At 31.0% G+C, this 24,898-nt stretch overlaps 1 long non-coding RNA gene across 1 annotated transcript in view; it reads right to left on the bottom strand.

The window, feature by feature from the left end:
- Window positions 1-24,898, bottom strand: part of LOC113397221 (uncharacterized) — a 61,472-nt gene that overhangs the window by 24,626 nt on the left and 11,948 nt on the right. The window contains exon 2 of the long non-coding RNA XR_003368812.2: window positions 1,385-1,445. This is a non-coding gene — a long non-coding RNA (uncharacterized LOC113397221). The remainder of the gene's footprint in view (window positions 1-1,384; window positions 1,446-24,898) is intronic.

The following is a 24,898-nucleotide window of genomic DNA, read 5'->3' as shown; positions in this document are numbered from 1 at the left end:
GGTAATGACTATTAATATCAGATGGATATAAGGCACTGTTTCAAAAATTTGTATCCCCAAATTCATCTAAACCAAACAGCTGTACAAAAATAAACCATGTCCAATCATTCTGTACACAAGTGACATTGATACTCAGAATCAGGCGATCCATCAAAATCAGACTTATAGTGTAATAAACGTATTCACATAATCGCATTATTCATAATTTGTCGCGTTTTCACCGTCGACTATAAATTACGAGAAGCGAGCGATCAATCAGGTTGGGAGACAATGTTTTAAATTAAGCTTGGCTCTGAATTAGGGAGGATACATTGCATACGCTATCGAATCCTTAATCTCTTAAAAAGTGACGTAAACGAAACAGCGCTTAAAGTTTATCTTTTATGTAACACTCGAAAATCGTTGATTTTAGATTTTAATTGAACGGACTAGAGAATATTTCACCTAACTGTTCAGTAGATACTTTTTTCAAAACATTTATATAACGAATTACCTTCGTTATAAGATTCGTAATTAGATGGGCATGAGACATCGTATCAAACTCAAATAATATTTTACTCTTTTAAAATCATTTATTCTCTTTTTATATTTTTGATAATTTATATATTTTTCAATGACGGCTGTCAACCCGTGACCGACGCCCATGCAGTCGCCGTCGCTCCATCTACTTCACTCCAGCGTACTAAAGACGATATTGACATTATTTTAAGTGTCAGATAAAGCAATAGATGGCATCTGCGACTTATATATATTTTACGTGGTTTTGTTTGGTTTTCTTCAGGTATTTCATCTTTAACACACTTAAATAATAGCCCAGGTCTAGTAACACGACTGTCACTGGGAGTTTTCTGTACCTCGGAAACCCTTCTAGCTTCGAAGGCCCGTATAGGACCGTAGCCGACCGTCGGTCATACGCAAGCGATCCCATGATGCCGTCAAATTAGACGGAGTGGGTACCGCTGTTTTTTTAATAAATATTCCAGTGCACTTAGCGCTGGCGCAGTCCCATCCCCGACTTTATATGGGGCAGACGCGTAAGAGCGTTTTTCAAGAAAGATTTTAAAAAAAAAGAACAACGTAGTGTAACACGGCAAATAAAAGTAAGCGGTGGAACAGATTATATTCATTATAGTAAAATTATTTATATATTAGTATAAATATTAATTTTTTAATCTAACCAGTTTCTTTACCAACAAAGTGCCATTTCAGCTAAAATATCTCTCCTCGATACACATATTTTGGTTTTTAATGTTAGAGGTTTGAATAACCTAAGATAAGTATTCGCTATGCATACTACTAATAACATCTCAGGCCTGTAATTACAATGCCAAATAATTCGAAGAAACAAAGTTAAACTGCGAACTACTAATTAAACTAAACTTACTTCAGTTGTAAAATATCGCAATATTCCAATGTAAATCACAAACCGCCTTAAGGATGCGTACCTGAAAAAGAAAAACGTAACATTAGTCGAAATAACAAATTCAGTGACCTACGTGAGGCGAAAGATAGATACAAACGGCCGGGTTCCGGCTACAAAAAGAAAAACAATAAATTTTCTTAAAACGCCGGAAAAAGTGGTATACGTTCTATAAAGCGTACCATTGATGTACCTAGACTATTTATTTATTAAGCTATGCAATTAATACAACCCAATGTATCACTCGAACATAGGTTTTTGCAACGTCTAGCTCTGATACTTAATTTTTTTTTATTAAAGTTATTAAAATGATTCCATATTCATCTTTTAATAACAGCGTAACATAAGACACAATCAATTATCAATGGTATATTATAATAACTCTATGTATACGATTTGAATTATGAATTTTCTGTTGTTATCACAAAATAATTTAAGTCAGTGTATATGAGATTGAGTATAACTTCAATCAATCAAAGTATAGAGTTAGCCTATAGTAAACTTTGCGTTTAAAAAATGTATACTTTATGGTAATGTCAAACCATTTTTTTTTTTTCATTAAAATCGATCTCGTAATACTTTCAAACAGAAAGACACCATACATAATAGTGTATGTCTAGACAATTAAAAAAAAATCTACTAATTTATAAAGGCCGATAATTTTCGTTCTTGACAAGTTTTCTAATAAGGCTGAATGATATTAAATTCAAGACTTAATGCTTTTTAGACAAAAGACAAATTGCTATCTAAAGACAGGTGCTTAGTCTAATAGGGCAGTGAATGGCGCGCCTACCCGAACTAATTAACCTACGTTCCGAAACGCATAAATTGAGTAAAAGTCTACATTATTCTTCGTTACAACGAGCTACTTGAGCAGTTTTTTTCGAAAAATATATATTAGTTGTGTTGTTAAAAGCGTATGACAAATATTTTCCATTGCTTGGCGGTCTTAACGTCGCAGTTATTGTAGCTGCCCTTTACAAGTTTGCCCTTTCCTAATTTCTTGTATTATTTTGCATTTTTTTTCTACCGTATGTTACTCACCGATCAAATTGTGATTTAAATAGAATAAATATTGTTAGGATGAAAGCTGCTAGCATTCTTTCACTATTTTTGGGTTCATGGGGAAATATAATATATAAATACCTTAATTTAACGAATTAAGTATTGATTATATTACATATGTTTATATCATCCTCCTGCCCTTATCATAATTTTACTTGGGGTCGGCGCAGCATCTTCTTCTTCCATACTTCTCTGTTGGACGTCATCTCACAAGTAACATTATTTCTATCCACCATTTCGTCTTTCACACAATCCATTCATCGTTTCTTTGGTCATCCCCTACCTCTATATCCATCCACATCTATGCTCAAGACCTTCCTCACAACATGGTCCTCATTCCTCCGCATAACAATCCCATACCATGAATTTATGTTTATAATTTAAAAAAAATGTATTGATTGAACGAAGGAATTTCTTAATAAAAATTACACCTAAAACTAAAATTCTTGGATAGATAACACGGTATCAAAGATTTTTGCACAATTTTATTTCAATGAAATAATATTCAATATAAAAAAAAATTTAAAAGTATTATTACGTCTAACATACACATGTAAATTATTGCTTGTCTCGTCATACATAAAAATAACCTTTGATGGTTATTCCGACAAATACAATGCAAGGTCTACTTGCACCACGTTCGTTCCCGCCGGGGGCAATCTGAAGGCGGTCGCTTTCGCATCAGACGCGTTCACGACCGATTAGGCTCCACATCGCGCCACATAAATTGTATCAAACTGTTCCATCGCTGTGTCTTAATGGGGTTGAAAAAATATCTAGATACGATACAAAATCAGCCTTTAAATCGAATGTTTTTTTTTATAAATTATAAACTAATAAAAGAACATAATAATTAGATAATTTATGACATCAGATATAATGGCGATTTCTTAGTAGTTTTGAAAATAGTAAACAATTATAAAATTTTGCAAAAAAACACCCCTTAGAGTCAACCGCCGGTCCTTCTCATTTCGGCGTATTATCTTTTACGTACCGGTAGTAGTTTTTATTTTGGCTATAAATATGTACAATGCCTCTAGATTTAATAAATCAATTCGAATTGAATGCCGATTTAACTTGGCACGTACAATTATTATAAGTTGATAGTACTACGCCAGAAACTTTCACTTCCCAATAACAAATGTACAGAGTTTCGAGTCGATCGTCACTATTCATATATCATTCTTTTATATACACGATATTTTTAAAACATTTTCTCTTCTATTTTTCGTTCATTTATAAGTTATTTGAATGCTTCTAAGCCTAGCTGAAGCTCAAAGTCAACAACGCCTCTACAAAGCTACAGATGTGATAGATTTTCTACCGACAGATGCTGCGTTTCTCATTCCTTACAGCTAAGCGTGAGGCGAAAATTATTAACACCAAATATGCAAATTAGGTTATAAATCATATTTGCCGTCTGTTGGACTTTTATGGTTGATTCTTTATTCTATTTTATGAAATAGTTATTTGGACGAGTAAATGGGCCACCCGATGGTAAGAGCCTCACCTATATACATTGGTTCCTTAAAAATATTAACCATTTCTTACCAATCCTTCCATTACCCAAGCCAATGCGCGACCAACTTTGGGAACTTTGTTTGGCTATAGAATACGTGACAAGTGGGCAGCACATATGCAGACGGGCTTGCATCAAGCTCTACCACTAAATAATAGTATATTTTTATTGACATTTTCTTATGCATATAGTATATTTAATTCTAGTCGTAGCGATAAATATATATTTATTTCAATTCAAAATATATCAGTCCAAATTACCTCAATAATTTCAGTCCAAATAACAACTTCGTTAAAATCTGAATTTAGAATCACATGATTATTCTTTGCATATATTGTTTACATGTAACTTTTTTTTCAATTCGAACGTATCTAGAATTTTCTATTCTACGTGTCTCGCCACCGTTTCCGAGAGTTCATTATCACAAATAAACTGGATGCTTTCTGTTTTTGTTGCTGGAGAGAAATGTTTCGCTTCCTCCACAATACCCCGCGGATTAACGTGAAACTAAGTCGAATAAAAATAAGCTGTACGCTAATCTATATTAATTACACCAATCCTCGTTCGTTTATTCTTATATTTTCTGGTTTTGGTTCATATTTGATTTGCCAGATATAATAATAGACATTTCGATTAGATTTTTACATTTATATGGCTTATATTAAACACAAAACTGGTTACAGTACCTTAAATTGATGTCCACGATATGAATCTAAGAGGATTAGCAACATAAAGTCGACAGTAAACTATAATATGTCAAATTTTAAATAAGCCCAATAAGTATTATATTATATATAGATGTATAGATATAAAACAAAACACCTCGGCGTAGACGAAGTTAGATAAAAAAATCCTCACATTAAGAACTTGCATTGCAACTGGCAACAGCAAACTTCTCCCAAAGAGATTATGCATAAAATAATATGAATATAAAACTTAAGTGAGCTGAAAGTGCAACTTATGCACTTATCAAGTTAGCCAGTCTAAGTAGCGAATTAAATATCTTGCTAGAATCTTAATCGTCTAACATCTCACGTATGGCTGCGGTTACGAATGTTCAGCATTCAGATTGTGACTCGCTTGAGCACATGACATTAACTCCAAGTAGCTAAACGAATCTGAACCCTATTCCATTAAACATAGAAGATATGTGACACGCATCTTAATTTATACGTGGGCAAAGTTTGGTAAGAAGCAGACAAGTTATACAATTTGCAAGGATAACTGAATTCCACGATCTTTGGTCGCTAATACACAACTACTGGTTCGTATGGAAATTGGATGCGTTATCTAATTATCGTAGTGACGTTGTTAATTATGTACAAACTGACGTATGTCAGTGGATATGTGTTCCTTGTATGTATGTACATACTAATACTGAGTGGTTGATATTAAATTGGAGATGGTAGCAACTGACCATGGCGACGAATTATATCAATTATAAAATCTATACTAATATTATAAATACGAAAGTAACTCTGACTGTTTGTCTCATGCTCTTTCACAGCCAAACCACTAAACAGAATTTGATGAAATTTGATAAGAAGCAAGCTTGAAATTTAAGGAAGAAGGCTTAAGCTTTAAGGCTAAGAATTAAGATACTCTATAGATACTTAATAGTGTTTTTAAGTGATTGAAAGAATATATTAATGTATAGGTTCTCATTCTAAATATTATCAGGCTTCTGATTATAAAAAAAACCATAACCTGATTTTTTTTAAATGAATTAAATAACTGAAATCCATTTAGTATTTTATGTGAGTACTTTTATGTTATATCGAGACGAGACTTATTAACTGAATCTTATGAAATAAATCGTAAGAATTTTATCCAGATTCTTTTGATAGAAGACGAAATATGTATCCAATTACTTCATATTAAGAAAGGGGATTGTAAGAAATTACATCAGCACAGGTTATTCAATCACACGTGGGGTTCTTTCATTGCGCACATATCGATTTCTTTTATGAATCCTCAATATTTAGGGGAAGCTTGCTAATTTCTCTGAGACAACCCCGACGTATTGTGGATCTACTTTATGTCTCATTCAATCATGATGAAATGGTACGGGGCTATTACTGTCCCACTTCTGATATCCGTTTTTATAATACCCGATTACTGATAATGGTTTTTGTGAATAATGACATATATAAATTGTATATAGAAATGCATTAAGTTGATTCGATTACGACGCTTTCACGCTGAGAAGAAATTAACAGAACTCAAATCCAAACACGCATGTTTATCGCTAATACAACATTTTTCGAGTGGGAATCCAATCTAGGACCGACTAATATAATATTTAATTCTGATAACAAGAAAATAAATTAAGTACGTGCCATTTAATACAAAAAATTTGAACAACGCGTAATCCTCTTTGAACTTTATTTAAAAATACAAAAACATTCAATGGGAACAATAGGAAATATGGGTGACGTAATTAAACAGGCGGCGGATTAATGGAGTGACAATAATCTTATAGCGGCACGTTCGTAGGGCAGAGATAATCCTGAATTTAATCAGTGGGAACCGCACATCCCTTAAACTGACTTACTAATAGAATTGAATGGATTTTATTAAGAATACATAAATATAACGTAAAGTATATATCAACTGTATTTACTGGTTGAACAGTAACAATATATGTATTTACGTAAACAAAAGAAGATCAAAATAATATTTCCAATGATAAGTTGACAAGACAAGACATGATTGAGTGCTAACATAAAACAAAATGTTAATAAAAAAAGGCAACTCTAATAAAATAAAAATATACTTAAATAACTAATACTTTCCTAGTAAACCACGAATTTAGTTGATATTCAAATTACATTTGAGTTCTCAAATAATCCGATTGCCAAATATTTTTATCAAACAGATCTTGAACAAGCTTAGAATTTCAATCAGGTCGAACAATCAGCAAAGCGTACCGCTTGGAAGAATCATTAAAATTGTTACATTATAAATAAGGGGGGTCTTTTTATAATAGAACTCGTATGAAGGGGGTCCCATTGTATCGACAGACGCTGGGTAATTTATGAAATGTAACCTTGGTGAGGACAATTCTACAAGGGGTTTGCATGTTACATAAATAGTTGCGTTTCATTGTTAATAACAAATTATCGTAATTTAGTTTATATTTCATACCGAAGGGACGTTACGGGTGATGTTAGTTGAGAAATTGTTATTTGGTGATGACAAGTTAGTTTTATTAATATGTATTACTATTGCTTGTAACTATAATGCTGTACCAGTTTTACTTTAGGGCGCTTTTATAAGTAAAACCATTTTAGTACATATTAGAATCGTTTTGTCATTATGTTACACACTCCTTTTTTTCTTTGAGCAGTTTACGGCTACATGTAATCATGAGTTACATATTACCACGTATAAGCTTTGATGTGAAAGACCGTACATTAAAATAACGTATATAAAAAAAAAAAACAGTAAGGAAATTTGGAGTAAAATAAATATAATCAGAGTTTCGTGAATAAAATTAATATATTTTTGTACAATTACAGTAAAATATTACATAGTATGGTGACGCGGTGCGTCAGAATTAAAGTTACCAGAATTGTGATCAAATCTATTTTATATTGGTAAAAAAAATATAAACCAAATGCGCAGTTAATATTAATACAAAAACTATTCTTACATAGCTGTACGAGAACAATACTTCCCAAGTACAGTATACATATTATATTAATTTTATGCTTTTTATCTATTTAGTTTAGTTTTGTCTGTGTAGTTTTAGCTATTTTTCTTTATAACGATATGTTTTTTTTATCATTTAATATAAGAAGGCAAATAGGCCATTATTATGATATTAACTGGTCACCATGTGTGCATTGGCATAGAAGAAATATTAATACCATAGCAACTAAAATATTATATGCTCTGTACTTGCCTTCACTAGTACACGATAATCACCATAAAATGGGTATATTCATTTAATTACCACATTTTCGATTTCAACTTAAGTATTGTGCATATAACGATTAAATAATTCAGGTTTTAAATATGATGTATAGTGATTAATTATCTCAAGTAAAGTTAATTAATTTTGTAAGGGTATCGATGACAGGATGGTAGAAATCCATACGGACTTGCTTAAAGCTCTACCACCAAATCCAACGGTGACCCTTCTAGTGTTTATTTACAATGATATCAATAGAAATTTTATTTGGAAAAAAAATAATAATAACATTCTATTTTTGACGAATAGTATACATAACATGGAACTGCAATTCTAGCAATGTTTGCACTTCAGTAGTGTAAGTAATTATCGTTAGTTCACCTAGTGCCAGTTTGACTGTTCGACACATTAAACCCAGTCTGCTGACACAGTGTACCGTATGATGGATCGTTCGGTGTGTCATCGCAGCTACAAATAGGGGTCGCCTATTGAACGGGACTCGTTATTGTGTTAAAATCAATTTGGCTCATCCCCGTCGCGTGTGCCATAGAGATGTGATAAAATCTAACATCGATGTTTTGGATATTTCAAATTAGAATCATAATGTTTATTTAAAATTATCTTTGTGTATAATTAATTTAAGTTATAATTTCTGATAGATTTAACACTTTTTCATGAAACAAAAAATAAAGTAAATTCATTTACACCCCAAAAAATATAATTATGTTTACATTTCTTTTCAATGATATTGATATTCATTTATAATTTTTACCGGTTTTTAAGACATCCATGGAGAAATAGACATACATAAACTCCCAGACACTCAAAATAAGTGATATTATGATATATTTATTATATATATTTTAACGTATGAAATACTTTCAATAAAAATAATATTTATATTATTATTAGGTTTTTTTGTGTCATCGGTAGGCGGGATGTCAACCGATGCTAAGTCACCACCGCCCATAGAAATTGGCACCGAGTGAAGTTTTACATATTACTTACATAACCAATGCGTCACGAACTGAGATGTTCATAATAATGCCTGGTGTCTGTTATTTACTAATAAAATATGTGATAAATGGATGGTACTAGCCTAGGCGGGCCTACACCAAGTTCTGTCAGAAAGCCAAATGAAAGGTGAGTGAGCCAGTTTAATTACTACTGGTGGTTGGTTACACATTGGTGATGTAAGGAATGGTAAATACGTATTACGGTGCTATGAGCGAATGTGACCTTACCAATTCATATATATAAAATCAAGATAATTTTAAAGTAAAAAGGGTTCACTAACTTTCGAAAAACTTGTGTCTTATTATAATAACCGATATAATTATTTGCTACATTTTGCCATCACTAAATTATCAACGCCTACAGACGTCCAATGTAAAAGAATAGTTTTAGGGCTTTCCACCCCATATATCGACAATGACCGATCCACAGCGTTCCTATAACAAAAGTCACAACCCCAAAACGCGGCTAATACGTGACAAAAAGATTTTTTTTAATTTTTTTTCTATTCACCGGGTGTCCGGTTTCTATTTAATAGGGATTTGTTTTGTTGATTTTTTACGGGTGGGTGTTTTGTTAAAAGATAATTTAGAATGTTAATTTGACTCTCGAGGCCCAAGTAGCAAGCTACAATTTTCCGCTTTTTATTTGTTTAATAAAAATAATTGAATTACAAATGTAAAATTTACATTTGTTTTTACGCTTTTAAATACTTTGTTTGAAATAAAATTTAATACTCTAATTTTACATTGTATTTCTTCTATATTTTACATTATCATCAAAGAGAATTATGTATTTACATTAATTGATATAAAATATCTGTTTGCATACCTTTTTGTTACTTGAATTTGTTTCAAACCTCATTTGTAAAAACGTCTCTGGACTAGTCTTACTAGAGTCCAAGTCCTGAAAGTAGTAAAGCAAAGTAACAGCCTTTAAATGTCCCACTGATGGGTAAAGGCCTGCTCTCCCCTTTGAAGAGCAGGTTTAGAGTCTACTCCAATACAGATTGATGGATACACATGTGACAGAATTTCATTGAAATTAGACACATGCATGTTTTCTCACGATATTGAAAAGGATATACTTCAAGGGTATTTTGATGAGAGTTTTGTTAGGTTCTGGTTATGGGATCCATGACCAAGTATCGGAACATATTATTTTTGCTAGGTATATTGTAGTGTTTCCTTGGCTGACACCGACTCCAAAACTAACAATAATTGTAACTACATTATATTATCGTAAATCGACTTTTAAGTAGTCTAATATTTTTCATTTCATTTTACTTAGGAGAACTCTACAAAATATTTTGATCATTGTTTGTTATTCATAGATATGCGTTGAGTTGGGTAGGTTATCTACCTACCTTCTTGCGTGGTTAATTCATAGATCGTACCTACATATTGACGAGTATAAAAAGTAAATTGATTATTAAGTTATAGAAGAATACGCAATTTTTTTTTTTACTTTTTAGTGCAGATTAATTTGTTTTGGAATAGTGTTTTCTTTAAGTCGGTATTTCTTTGTGTTAAAATTTTTGTTTATGGATGAACGGGTCCTATTCTCGACTCAGTCCTATTCATTATAAGGAAATATCGGTTTAATTACCAGTCGAGTAATATAGAACATGTTAATAAAATGTCAATGACTGTGTCACACACAAGAAGCCGGCGATGATAAATACTCTTGCCTCAGAAAGCATGTAAAGAAGTTCCTTCTACGACTTCGTCTCTTTGATTGCGTTAGGTTATCGTCACATAGTAATACTAAAACGAAGTTTTTGAATAAAATAAACCGTAAAGTAATTGGGCGCTTTAATTTCCTACTTATAATTATATTATTACATATTATATTGCAAATCTACAAAAATATTAATTTTAATCACCATCGAATCTTTTTAATCGTTTTAACAAAAAATAAAACTGAATGATACAGTCATTACTATGTACGTAATATACAATAAAATTAAAAAAAAAGGTTTTAATTAAGATGCTTATCGACTATTTAGTATATTATATTATATTATTACTAATATTAAATTATTTTTGTTTTTGTAATTTTTTTTTATCTTTAAATAACTATTCTAGTCCTTATTACTTTATGCTTCTAATTTGTGATAGATATCAGTGGATACTTGATTGGTTTATGTATTATTATTTTTTTTTCCATATTACTGTTCTATCGTACTGTTTGTTTCCCGAAAATAAATAAATAAAATAAAATAAAAATTAATATTTATAACAAGCACTATGAATAACATGTTGTGATCAAAGTTAATAATAATATAGTTTAAATGATATATAAGATATAAATTGTCAACTTAAGCAACTCTACTGGGATTTAATTAGTGTAGATACTTACTAATATTTTCGTTATGATCGTTCGACAAGCACGGTATCTACACATATAATCGTTACATTTGAATTTGATCTTGAAATTGCTTTGATCACAATTAAAGTAATGCCGCTTCACTAATACGAAATTCTGTCATCAAGATCTATTACATAATAAACATAAACATAATCAGCCTGTAAATTTCCCACTGCTGGGCTAAGGCCTCCTCTCCCGTTGAGGAGAAGGTATGGAGCATATTCCACCACGCTGCTCCAATGCGGGTTGGTGGAATACACATGTGGCAGAATTTCGTTGAAATTAGGCACATGTAGGTTTCCTCACGATGTTTTCCTTCACCGCCGAGCACGAGATGAATTATAAACACAAATTAAGCACATGAAAACTCAGTGGTGCCTGCCTGGGTTTGAACCCGAAATCATCGGTTAAGATGCACGCGTTCTAACCATTGGGCCATCTCGGCATTTCAAGATCTATTAATAGATCAAAATTACTGAAAATTTCGGAATGTTAAAAATGATCAAGGCATTTCTATCAATCGCTTCATTTCTAAAATAGCGTGACCAATTAAAACGACGAACGCTTCTTGATCAAATAAATTAGATAATTAAACAACAAACCATGAATGCAAGGCATGTTGAAACGGTTGTTTCTAAAAGCGTCCCGGAATGAGGTTATTAAAGAAATCTCGTAGCATTCAGCGTTCCGGGATACATATGTTAAGAAGAACATTCATGTAATATTACATATTAAAAATCTACAAATCTCTCTATTCTGATAGAAGACCATTTTTTATTAAAAGAAAACACATTTCTGTTCAAGATGGATTGGCGAATATATGAGTCTAAATCTAATACATATTTATATATTATATGTATAGATTTGGCATGAAGATATATCTTGTCTATAAAAAAATAAAATATTTTATAAGTATAAATGTATATATAACAAACTAAAAAACATAGACACAAAGGTATGGTACGCAATATTACCAGCTCTTTCTTGTTATATCTACACAAAAGGTAATGGAATGTATAAAATTCAAAAAAATCAGTGCTCACAACAAAAAATACCCTTAGTTTAAATTAACATCTTTAGTAGATATCAAAAACATTAAATGAATTGCAGATTCTATATAAATTGTAATATGTAGCTCATGTACACTCTCCTTTACTCAACAATAGCAAGGGAATTATGTCTACATTTATCAACTCCGCTATTGCATTTTTCCCTAATCGGTTTATTTTAACATTAACGGAATGGATTTCTGTTTACACAGCGCGGCCAACTGACGACGTCTTAGGATCAGATATATAAAAAGACTTGATGTAACAATCTTTGTTGACTATTTTAGCAGAAAGTACGTTCTATATTTATATTTCATTTCTAAGTAATTGAAACAAATCATTTGTGTTGCCTGTTATATAACAATAATTATCACTTGTAATTTAGCAAATATATTTATAAAAATATTTTTTGATAAGTAGGTTGAAGTATAGATAATGTGACCATGGTTTTTATTTTGAGTCAGACAGTCCCATTTTCAAGCTACGTCTTCCATTTCCCACTCAAAATATTCTCCTGTCACAAAACAAGCCATCCGCAGCAATTCACTACGAAAATGATAAGAAAAAAACATAAGAACGATAGCGTTTTATGAGATGATTTTTGAAATTTAAAATGATGATTAATTTTGCGGTAAAATCCCAATAACTTTACGTCTTAAATTAATACTCCTTGGCTACCGAGAAGCCCCGAAACCGATACAAAGTTTGAAGCAAAGATTATCATTATCATCATATCACCTCTAATCTGGAATATTTTATTACTACTGTCCCTTATGAAATATTTATTAATTGATATTATGACAATAGCTAGTTATGTCAGCTCAAGGTGTGAGAACAGTACAAGTAAATGCTTACGCAGCATTTTAGGAAAGTAACATGAACTGTCTCATATCTTGGGAAACATGTTCGGTTATTTCATTAGTTTTATTAAAATAAGTTCCAATTAATTTTTAATTATTGCTTTTAAAAAAAACACCGCGCTTCTGTAAATTTGTCTAGCTACTCAATAAAAAATAGTCCACAAACGAAGGAGAAAATAGTTTGTGTTTACGCCGAAGTATATCAGGGGATCAAATGTTGAAAGACGCTAGGGAAGTTCTTTCCACTGTTCGATTTCCATATGTAATTCTACACTAAATATACCCAGTAGCGAATATATAGACAAAACGATTCAAGAACGTGACACTTTCAATCAGCGCCATCTATCGCTACTGGGTTGTAACACACGCTATGTCTGAGACATTCTGAGACTATCCTAAAGATGTATTTATTTTTAATTATTTTTATTCTATATACCTACATATAATGTGTTATAATCGAAAAAATCATACAAATTACATGTATTTAATCCCTTTGCTTTGTTATATTTTTTTAAGCTATTTAATTTTAAAATAAAAGGCTACGGCTATTGAATTTTGACCTGTGTTGTGTTGATATCTAAATTAAAGTAATAATAATACGAGTTTGTAAAGTGAACTTGCCAGCTAGTGAAACGGATATTACTGTGATTTTAAGAAACAACGTCTTCAATAATTGTAAAATTGTAGTGAACGAGTAAATATATAAGCGAAAGAATGTTTCCATTAGCTTCCGGTAGTTTATACAGAGGCACCGACGTCATCACAAGAAATGTAACGACCATTAATACTCGCTTATACAAGTCTTATAAAATTATCGAAAACACTGAAAGTGAAAGTGAAATTTTCGAACAAAATAATTCACACAGAAATTTAAACAAAGTAAAACTATGAAGCAGAGCGAGCGTTGCACGTATGTATCCGCTCACCCGCTCCCTGAACAGTCCCCTTTTCACTACAGCCGGCGTTAGTTTAAGCTAATAATTTTTTGAATGAATAGCTCAAAACGGCAACGTTTGACCATTTTTTGGTCGTAAGATAATGTCCCGCTATTATTTATGTAACGATATCTCCAATAATGTTATAAAATTTTGTAAATTAATTAAATTGATTATGAAAACGGAAAGATGCTTGCGGGTTTTAAGACAAACTGTTTTTTAAAGTAGTTCATTTACATGAACATTACATTTATATTCTTAGTGTTGAATTAACTTAATATTATGAAGCCCAACTAAGTTTTATTGCTTGAATAGTGATGTTATTTCAAACTAAATTTATTAATTAAAAATCCATACGAATACATTGTTGATATTTTAATGGGTTTTAATCTTGTGTGCTAATTTGCGTGAAAATGAAAACTGGCATATTTATAGGCTAGAAAGTGAAAGAAGGTGGTGTTTGAAACCATTCAATGTCTAAATATGGATTCTATAAGATGGGTTATTAATTAAGTTAAGATCGTTCAAGTGCTTGGGAAATATGAAGAAAATAAAACAGGATACTTTGAGTAAATTATTTGATTATTTACTTTTGTTAATATTATGTTTCTAACCACTATATTCTTTCGTTTGTAAAAATTAAAATCTTTATTATGTTTGAGAAATTTAATCTAATCGAATTGTGCGTTTCCATTGAAAGCAATCAAGTGTTAGCTACTGTTTCTTTAATAAATACACATTTTTATTGACCAAGCAATTGATATAAACATTTTTGTCACGATGTTTGTTGATAATCGGAATGTACTCAACAGTGGGCACGTACAAGCCGTTCCAAGGATCCGTTCCCAAATATTTGTGTAGCAGAATCATCCGCGGGCGCTCTGTGTAATATCGTGATGGATGACGTCAGCTATCTTGGCTTTTATGGGGATTGTTATCTTAACCGCTTCTCGACTTACTTACACCTTGTTTGCGTAGAGGTTACACATGATCGCTATAATGTTAGATGATTGAGAATAGTCAACCAATATATTATAATTTAAATGTGAAATATATTTTTTTTTTTACATTAACAGCTTGTAAATTTCCCATTGCTGAGCTAAGGCCTCCTCTTCCTTTGAGGAGTAGGTTTAGGCATATTCCACCATGCTGCTCCAATGCGGGTTGGTGGAATAAACATGTGGCAGAATTTCGTTGAAATTAGACACATGCTGGTATCCTCACGATATGTTCACCGCCGAGCACGAGATGAATTATAAACACAAATTAAGCACATGAAAATTCAGTGGTACTTGCCTGGATTTGAACCTGAAATTACCGGTTAAGATGCACGCATTCTAACCACTGGGCCATTTTGGCTCATGTGAAATAGTATGACGTAATTGGTTCTTTTTTTAAACCGCTATTATATTCTTAAAATAAGCTGAAAGATTTTTATTATTGAGCATTTAAATAACGTAAGATATTGTACAAGCAATTCAAATTATAGCTTGTATAAAATGAATAAATGGTATTTTATAAGGAAAAAATCATTATTTTATTTATAATGGTGATAAATATAGTATGCTTAAATCGATTCTTTATAAATTACGCAAATAAAAAAAAATATCAATTTTAATTATCGTTGCAATGAAGAATTTCTATTTATGCACAACACGGATACATACTACATACTACGGATACATAATACGTTGTAGACTAAGCATTAGATATTACTTTTTATTTTAAATAACTATTATTTAATTGTTCATGAAACGTCTAGTAATTTCATTAGCTAACGCTTAGTCTACACAATAATTTTTGCTAGCAACAAACTATTCCTGGCAAGCGACAGGCCAGTTTCATTTGCAAGTTTACGCATCGCGGCCCGCCCCGACTGAACGTATGACACCGTCTGTACTTGTAGGGAATAGCAATAAAAACTACTGTTTTGAACTAAAACTTAAAACCTACTTTAGTAATAATGTAATTTATATAATAGACAACTTTCGAGGATATATTTACGATATCAGATTTAAATACCTATTAAAATTGATTATGAATATTATAACTAAAATTAGTTTAATATAAATGTTATTACATATGTGTTATTTTTTTTATGATATAGATGGCGGACGACCACTTACCAGTTATGGTAAGTGGTCACCACTGCCCATAGACAATGACACTGTAAGAAATATTAAACATTCCTTACATCGCCAATGCGCCACCAACCTTGGGAACTAAGACGGTATTTCCCTGCAGTTATACTGGCTCACCCTTTAAATCGGAATACAACAATACTGAGTACTGCTGTTTGGCGGTAGAATATCTGATCAGTGGGTGGTATCTACCCAGACGAGGCTGCACAAAGTCCTACCACCAAGGTGTTAGTTGTAAGTTTAGAAATAAAAAATATAAAAAGTCTATAAATTAAGATCAAATATATCAAATATGAATAGACACTTAGTCTGTGTCCTTGATTAGCCAGTGGTTATTAAGTAATAAATAATAATTTGAAAAAATAAACCGTTTAAAGGAGTGATCACTCAATTTTTGCCGTTCCTTCACGATATACTATACTTTTCGAACTGTCACTACAAACCCTTCGATGTGAATGAGCCAATTTAAAGTTATATGTAGATATACACTCACGTTAAATTATCGGTATTGACAAATGTCATTTAATTTATATCTTTTTGCCGTCTTAATCAGTGAACAGATCTATACTTGTTAGTGAACCGTACACTAAATTCTCTCAACATACATAAAACCTTATATGTGTGACATACCATAGCGTATATAACGGATTCGTAACAAACACATACGGCATCATTAAAAATATATCTATTCAATACAAGCTACAATAAAATATTTTTTTTATTTTCAACGCAGGAACTATGAGCTGAAAATAAAAAAAATCTCGTTGAAGAATAATTTTCCGTTACACGGTTCTGTTTTCTGTACTAGTTTGTATTGTATTAACAATGATACGCGCTGTTGGTTCATGCAAAACGGACATAGTATACTCATATTTATATGACTAAGTTATCATTTTTTTTTATCTATAGCAGTGAAAAATCCTGTCATTAAAGATATTGCTGAATGTAAATACTCATAAGACCCTAATGGTCTCCATTTTGTTTTTTTTATAAAGATGACTGACCACCACCATCCATTGACATTGGCGCTATAAGAAATATTAACTGTAGCCAATGCGCCACCAACCTTGGGAGCTAAGATGAAATGTCTCTTGTGCCTGTAGTAACCTTTCAAACCGGAACACAACAATTCTAAGTACTGTTGTTTGGCGGTAGAATATCGATAATTAAAAACACTACAATAAATAGCTTTTATATATGCTAATAAATGATAAGGCACTTTTTAAAGCCTAAATGCAAAGGCTACTAAGTAAATATACATAAAACTCATATTAGAATATTATTATATAAGTGTCACTATATAATATTAATAATTTGACCTGCTTTAAATTTAAACTATATTAACGTAACAAGCATTAATAACAAGTTCTCGTACGATATTAGTCGATATGATTTAATAAAAACGTAAGTATATAATGTTTAAACTATTATTGACAGTGCATATTAAAAGTCACCTTCCATAAATACCCGTCTACCCGTAAGTACAAGTTAATATTAAAGTTCATTTTCTGTGCGGACTGGATAAAAATTATGCCCCAGTTTGAACAGACACATGTAGGGTTTCTCACGATGTTTTTCTTCAGCAGCGACCACGAGATTAATTATAATCACGGATTGAGCTCGAAAAAACTAAATGGTTTTTTTCCTGGATTTGAATCCATTATTTTTGACTAAATACACAGTTATCAACTGTATCGTCGCATCTAAGTGGTTATTTACAAGCAAATGATAAAGGAACAAGGAAGGATATTTGTCTGATGTCGGAAATTAAATTTTCAAAAGTAATTGATAACATAATTTTTAGGCATAGTTCACGAGAACTTTGCTCATAAATTATATCTTGATAAAAAAAAATAAAAGGGCAAACGCCTTTTTTCGTTACATGAACCTAATCGCTCACTCAATTGGTGATTAACTTATTACCACTGTTTAAATTTTAGGTCAATTATTTAGTTGATTGATATTTCTATTGACTGTGGTTTTTTTTTCTAGAGTGACTTTTGGCCTAGATTTAGCATATCTTGAAATAGGTCAGTACGATGTTGTAAGACAGACATCTCAACGTCTATTTTTACATTTCTATTTTGTATCAAAGCAGTTTTAAAACTGGATTACGTGTTCACTATGTTTGAATTGAAAAAAAAAAAACAAAAAATCACTACGAACACTTGTACAATTTATATAATATATCAACGACTACATCTTAGTTCCCAGGGTTGGTGGCGCAATGGTAATTTAAGGAATGCTTAATATATCTTACAGCGCCATTGTTTATGGGTGGTGGTGACCACTTACCATCAAGTGGGCCATATGCTCGTCCGCAAACCTATGCCACAAAAAACCCATCCGGTATACGATAAGTCAATATAAAACGTTTATATTGGATTGGAGGACAAACAAATGTACAAAGAATAAACATTAATCATTATTTTTTATACAAGATCTGTAGGCGTACTAGTAAATGGCAACTGATGGCAAGTGGTCACTATCTCCTATATTATGTATATATACAACCATTCCTTAAAAGACTAATGTGCCACCAACCTTGGGAATTAAAATCTCTTATGTTTCTGGTTACACTAGCTCACTCACCCTTCAATCGGGAAAACAATAATATTAAGTATATTTTTTTGTCGGTAGAAGAGTGATAATTGTCTCTAACCTGGTGCGTTTGCACAAAGCTCTCCCACCATGATTTCCACCAACAATTTTATTTTTAAAGATTGTCAAACGTATTCGTCTACTCGGAATGTATCGCTATGTTCTATGTAATATTCATAACTCCTTGATGTATTGTAGATATATGTATAGATAGGACCAGTAAATACATATATGACATAATAAATACTCGAGTTATTATTGTAATATCGTTATGTAATACGTATTTTGTATTACATAAATACTTATGTAGCACAACGTAATTTTTCATATTATACAATACTTTGAAGACTACTCAACAACCGGACGATAATCCAGTCCTTATTTTTTTAGTTGAATTTCAAGATGTTATAAAATTTTATGACTCAAATTTAATTTTTTTTTTTGTTTTGAAAAATAAAATATAGGTATTATTGTAGTAGTTGTATATTGTTTGATATAAGCTAAGAATGAAATTTTAATAACTTCAATTTTATACTTGAAAATGATTTTTCTCAAAGAGCGTTTCAGTTTATAATTTATGTTCTATTTGATGTTCCTCATTTTCTTTCTCTTTCCAACGCTATATAAATAACAAGCTCGACAAGTGCTTAAACAATCATAAATCCCTGAGTGGCGACAATTGATTTTAATGTGTTGTGACTGACAACTGGTGAGATCCTATTTGAGCTATAACTGATCTTATTTATATATTAATATCGGTGTTAAGAAATTGGTTTTATTCATTTGATGTCAGCTGTAAAATAAAGGAATGTGTAATTACGTAGAGTTATTTAATCAGTATGAATATAAACAAAAAATTCCTTTGAATCAGAATATGAGTTTTAGGGTGGAACTATGTTTTCGCACACCTGTGTACTTTAATATCTGGTGCAGTTAGCAGCTAAGAATGAACGCTAGAATAAGAGATTTTATATCTTAGACTAAATGTAAATGTAATATTGAGACAATATTTTACTTTTAAAATTACATAATTGAGATATTCTTAAAAAACAAATGAATGGTAAAATTGTAAACATTTAATTTAAAACAAAAAATAACAAAAGATGAGACGAGCTTGTACCTGGAGTAAAAAGAATCACTAAAATTTGCCCAAAAATGAAAAAATAAACTCGTATTTACAAAAAAATAATAATTACAGACGTATTAAAAGGGAGGAGGAGGCTTCTTTTTGAAGTCGATTGAAAAATAATTATATGTTTGTTACAAATTGCCTAAAATCATTCATGTCTACGTTACAAGTACCAAATTTGCCAATGTAATTTATTGGTTTGGAATTCTCTATAATTTAGATAGAAAATAAATGAAATGAAACGTCATGTTTAAGCGGAATTATCAATGGATTTAGGTATTGTTTAACAAACTCACATACAATATTGGATTTGTTGTCAAGCTGCATCATTCCGACTATATTTACAAAATTAATTGTCATTTAGTATTATTTATTGTAAATTAATTATTAGCTGTTCGTCGAGATATAAAATATGCGTTAAATTAATACGATTTGACACCTCCCTATTTTCACTTTAAGTTGAAATTTAGAAAAATATGATATTCCTAAATTCACCTTTCTAGAGTCACTAGTTAAGACCGTGCACTGGTATTCATTTATAAGATTATTGTTATTTCTTAAAATATATTTAAGCAAAGCCAATACATATTTGAAATGATTTATAACTATCATCATACATCAAAGATCAAACAAATTTATTAATAAATATGTAACATCTTATACCGCGATATAAATTAATGTGTAATAGTTCAATACGAAACGACTTCAACTGAATTACGTTCCACGTTCCCAAGTGATCCATAGCGAGCGGCACCTTTATTCAATAAAGCGACTCCCGCGCATCATACATTATCACGTTAACCAAAATCATAAAGCTGAGACGGGACTACTATTTACCACACTAGCTACCAGCTAGATAACCGCGCAAGATATTTTTTTAAAGTCGAGTCGTCTTTGGCCTTGGATGAGATGTCCTAGAAGGTTTCTTAATTATTTTTTTAGATAAAGATCTTAATGTGTTTAAAACAGAGCTACAGAGAACCCGCAGTTCAAAGTATTTTCCAAGGACAGAAGTACCAATGCTAGCTTCCTGATTTCTGGCTTAGACTGAAAAAATCTTAAACTAATATATTAGTAAATTTTATTACACAAAAAAAAACAAATAAATGTGTTCTATAGAATAGGTCCACGGGGATGCACAAACATGGTGCAATCTGTATTCCCTCACTCTCATAATACGATGTCAATCCAACGCGATTGGGAAGCGGTTAGGCGCAAGACCAACGACTTTAAGTGCTGTGCAAGGCAAGAGTATTCCAATGCCTCCATCTTAAAACTCCGGGCTATTACGTCTTAACGCTGGATTCAAACTCAAATCCTTGGAATTGGCCTTAAAAGCTACCTCCTTTTTTTCACGCTGTGGAAACCTTCAAAAACAGCTGGGGGTTAAGCTAGCTACTAGATCAAACTAAGGTCGATTATGTAATATGGTTTATAGAAATACAATATTTATTTTACAACTCAGTACTCAAAGACTAAGTTCCTGTTTGTTGACATATTTATCAAAAGCAGCATGAGTTTATTTTCTTTCTATATATAAATATTTTGTTTTATAAAAATCAATATACATTAATAAGATACACATAATTTTAGGAGTGATATTAAAATAATAAAATAATATTTTTGCAACAAGCTATAACAATGATTTTTAGATGCTTCTTAGTTCAGCCATAAACAAAAGCTGACAAAAAAATATCAATGATAAAACGATTTCTTTATCAAATATATAAAATACTGATATGAAAATTAAATATCAAATCATCTAGGATGAGACTATCCTAGATTAAAAGGTATGAATGGTCACTTTAACAATATCCAACTCAAACACAGTGTGACAAACAAGTGAACACTGAATACTGCATACAAGTTACGAACGTAAACAAGTTAAATACAATTGAAATTGATATTTTATTTCCTTTTAAAGCAGCCATAAAAACTACAGCTTTCATGATGCTTTGATACACGAAAATTGATTGTTACAGATCAGTACAAAGATTGACTATTCTGATAAAAAAAATCCACGCATATATTATATCTATTTAAAGTTAACGCGGACGTAACGAGTTAACATTACTTGTGTTAGTCTTAAACAAGATCGCTGCGGTTCAAATCCAATATTTATTAGTAGAAATAAGTGCTTGAAATTCATCAGACCAATGAAAGTCAAAGTCAAAGTCAAAAATCTTTATTCAATATAGAAGTGTTTACACTTGCTTATTGATTGTCAAAAATCTACCACCGGTTCGGAATTTAGCACCTCGGACCTGAGAAGAATCGGCGAAAGAAACTCAGCGGGATATATTTATTTATTTTTTAACCATTTTCCATGTACAATGATAATTATATTTTAGTTATTTGAAGCAGCCTGGAGGCGATCATTTCATTCCCAAGGTGTGCAGTCAACTAAAAAGTCATTAGTGTTGTAATATCTTACATCTTAGTAAAACCTGCACATTTCAGCTAAATATAAATTGTAACGCATGTTAATAATACAATATTCGTAGTGACGGAGGTTGACACATAATCAAATTCCTTACAATAAAATACATTACAGGCAGATGAAGATAGGTTATTCTAAAAATGGAGAAAATTATTAAGAGATAAATTATAGAATCACAATCATATTTAGTAATAAGTCTCGTAGTTCTTACTTATTATAATTCAATTTAGTAATTGCTAAATTAATTTATAGTAGAATTTATAATTAAAATTGTCAACTTTTACATAATTATATATATACAGTTCATTTGAAGAACCGTTCAGTTGATAGAAAATTATATGATTTGTTGCTATACAACACATAAATTAAAGGCCGATTAAGTTTGTTAATATTGTACTGAACCACGTAATCAAAATGGTAATTGAAAGTCATAAAAATATTTTAGTGTTATGTATTATAACTTGGTTCTAGTAACCTTCAGACGACTTTACTCGACTCATCCCGCCCTTCGCTAGATTTTCATTATACCTACATTTTGGTTATTACGAAGTAATTTTAGGTACATTACATTACAGTATCAAAGAAAATAGTATAATATTAATCCTGGTATAGTTTTCAATATTGTTTACACGTTTAAAGACGTAACACTTTCAATGTTACCTATATTATTTGTTAATTTTTAAGTTCTTAGTGTTAAGTTGATGGTGTAACTATTTCATTAAATAAATAAAAAAATAGCGATGTATGTTATCAATTTTCTTCGTTTCATTCGAGTTTAGATTACAATACACAATAATTTGTTATATTTGATGCAAGAATACACCAATAACTGACGATAAAGTGTTTCACATTTTCGAAAATCGAGTTCTCATCGGATTTTCACGTTTTACGGACTGACTATTTACAGGTTCACATCCAGCCGTGTGTTTGATTAAAAGGAAGTTATGTCAATACATTTCAATAACACAAGAAATAAATAAATAAACACATTACTAACAAATTATGCACAAAATAAATCCAATCCAAGTATTTTTGTACCCCTATGTACTTAAAATTTGTACAAAATAACATCGAACAAAGGAATTCTTGAGACGAAACAAATAGATTTTCAAATAAAAGACGACCATGCAACCTTCTGCGATCTCATAAATAAAACACTATAACTTTATCATTCCGATATCGTAACTGCACCGCGTTTTGCTTCCATAATCGGTAGCCCAGCGGTTGTTCAATCATGTAATGGAACCGAAGCCCGAGGCCGTTCTTTAGCGAGGATTCCATCAAATGCACCATTCATCGCTATTCCGACAAAAAACATATTTGAAACATTTTTTACTCCTGTTATCGGTAAGCGCGTAATCTTTTAGTCTATTGACGTCTAGTCGAGTTTAAATTGTATGCCATTTGGATGATGAGGTATGAATGGGATTTTTGAAATTTGAAATGAACTGTTCAATTTGTAATATTTGTAATTGAAAAGCTTTTGGGAGTATTAAAGTTGTTAAATAAAAAGAAATACAATATGTAGTGGGTTGTGAAAAAGGTATGCGATCAAAAATAAATTACATGATGGCAAAATATATATCACTTAAAGACCATAACTACATTTAAAATGGCATATTTTTTATACGATTTGACATCTATATTTTAAGTTTAAAAATATCATGTTTAAAAGTAACTCAATCTAAAATTGAAGACTATATTTTTTATTTAATTTATTGAAACTGTAAAGCAGAGCATCTATTGGTTTTTAGCATCTCCGATAGTAACGGTATGGAGAAGTTTGCTCAGAAGGAAAAAGAAAAAGTTAAACAACATTTCTAATAAATCAAAAAGAATTGTAAGACTCGTCTGCTCGTATAAAGCATATATTTTAAATTATAACTAAAATTTTCAATGCGTTCCGCGTAAAAATCGCGTTCACATTGTATCTGAATGAATTTTCAGTCGTCGCGTAATATAACTACTATTAAATGAGTAAAAAGATTAGAATAATTGAATTTCTTATATAATAAATCAAATTCCAAATTTAATAGTGTTGGATTTAAACTTAAAAGCGAATATTAAGAAATCTCGTTATATAATAATATGTCCTAAGCTGATTATTATTGGGTCTCTTTTATAAATAATAAAATATAATATTTGTTTCCTTTTGTTTTAACGTGTTATTAAATTTAATTGAGTTGAAACCTTGTACAGTTGTTGTTGTTACTTGAGTTGCTGACACAACATCAACTTGCAACCCGTGGTGTATACGCTGTATGAGATATTTGTAAATATGTATAGAGGCAATGCAACGTTAGTAATTCAAAATGTAACTTTAATTTAAAGCGGAAATAATATCTATTTCAAAGATTTTTTCTTTATTTTAAATCGATGTAAAACAATAGCTCTATATTAATACGAGAAGAGAAAAAATAATAAAGTCTATAAAGGATA

Source organism: Vanessa tameamea, chromosome 3, assembly GCF_037043105.1.
Source record: "Vanessa tameamea isolate UH-Manoa-2023 chromosome 3, ilVanTame1 primary haplotype, whole genome shotgun sequence".
In the NCBI taxonomy this organism is placed as follows: domain Eukaryota; kingdom Metazoa; phylum Arthropoda; class Insecta; order Lepidoptera; family Nymphalidae; genus Vanessa; species Vanessa tameamea.
The sequence above is the reverse complement of the archived record's forward strand: the minus strand, read 5'-3'. Positions and strand labels throughout refer to the sequence as shown.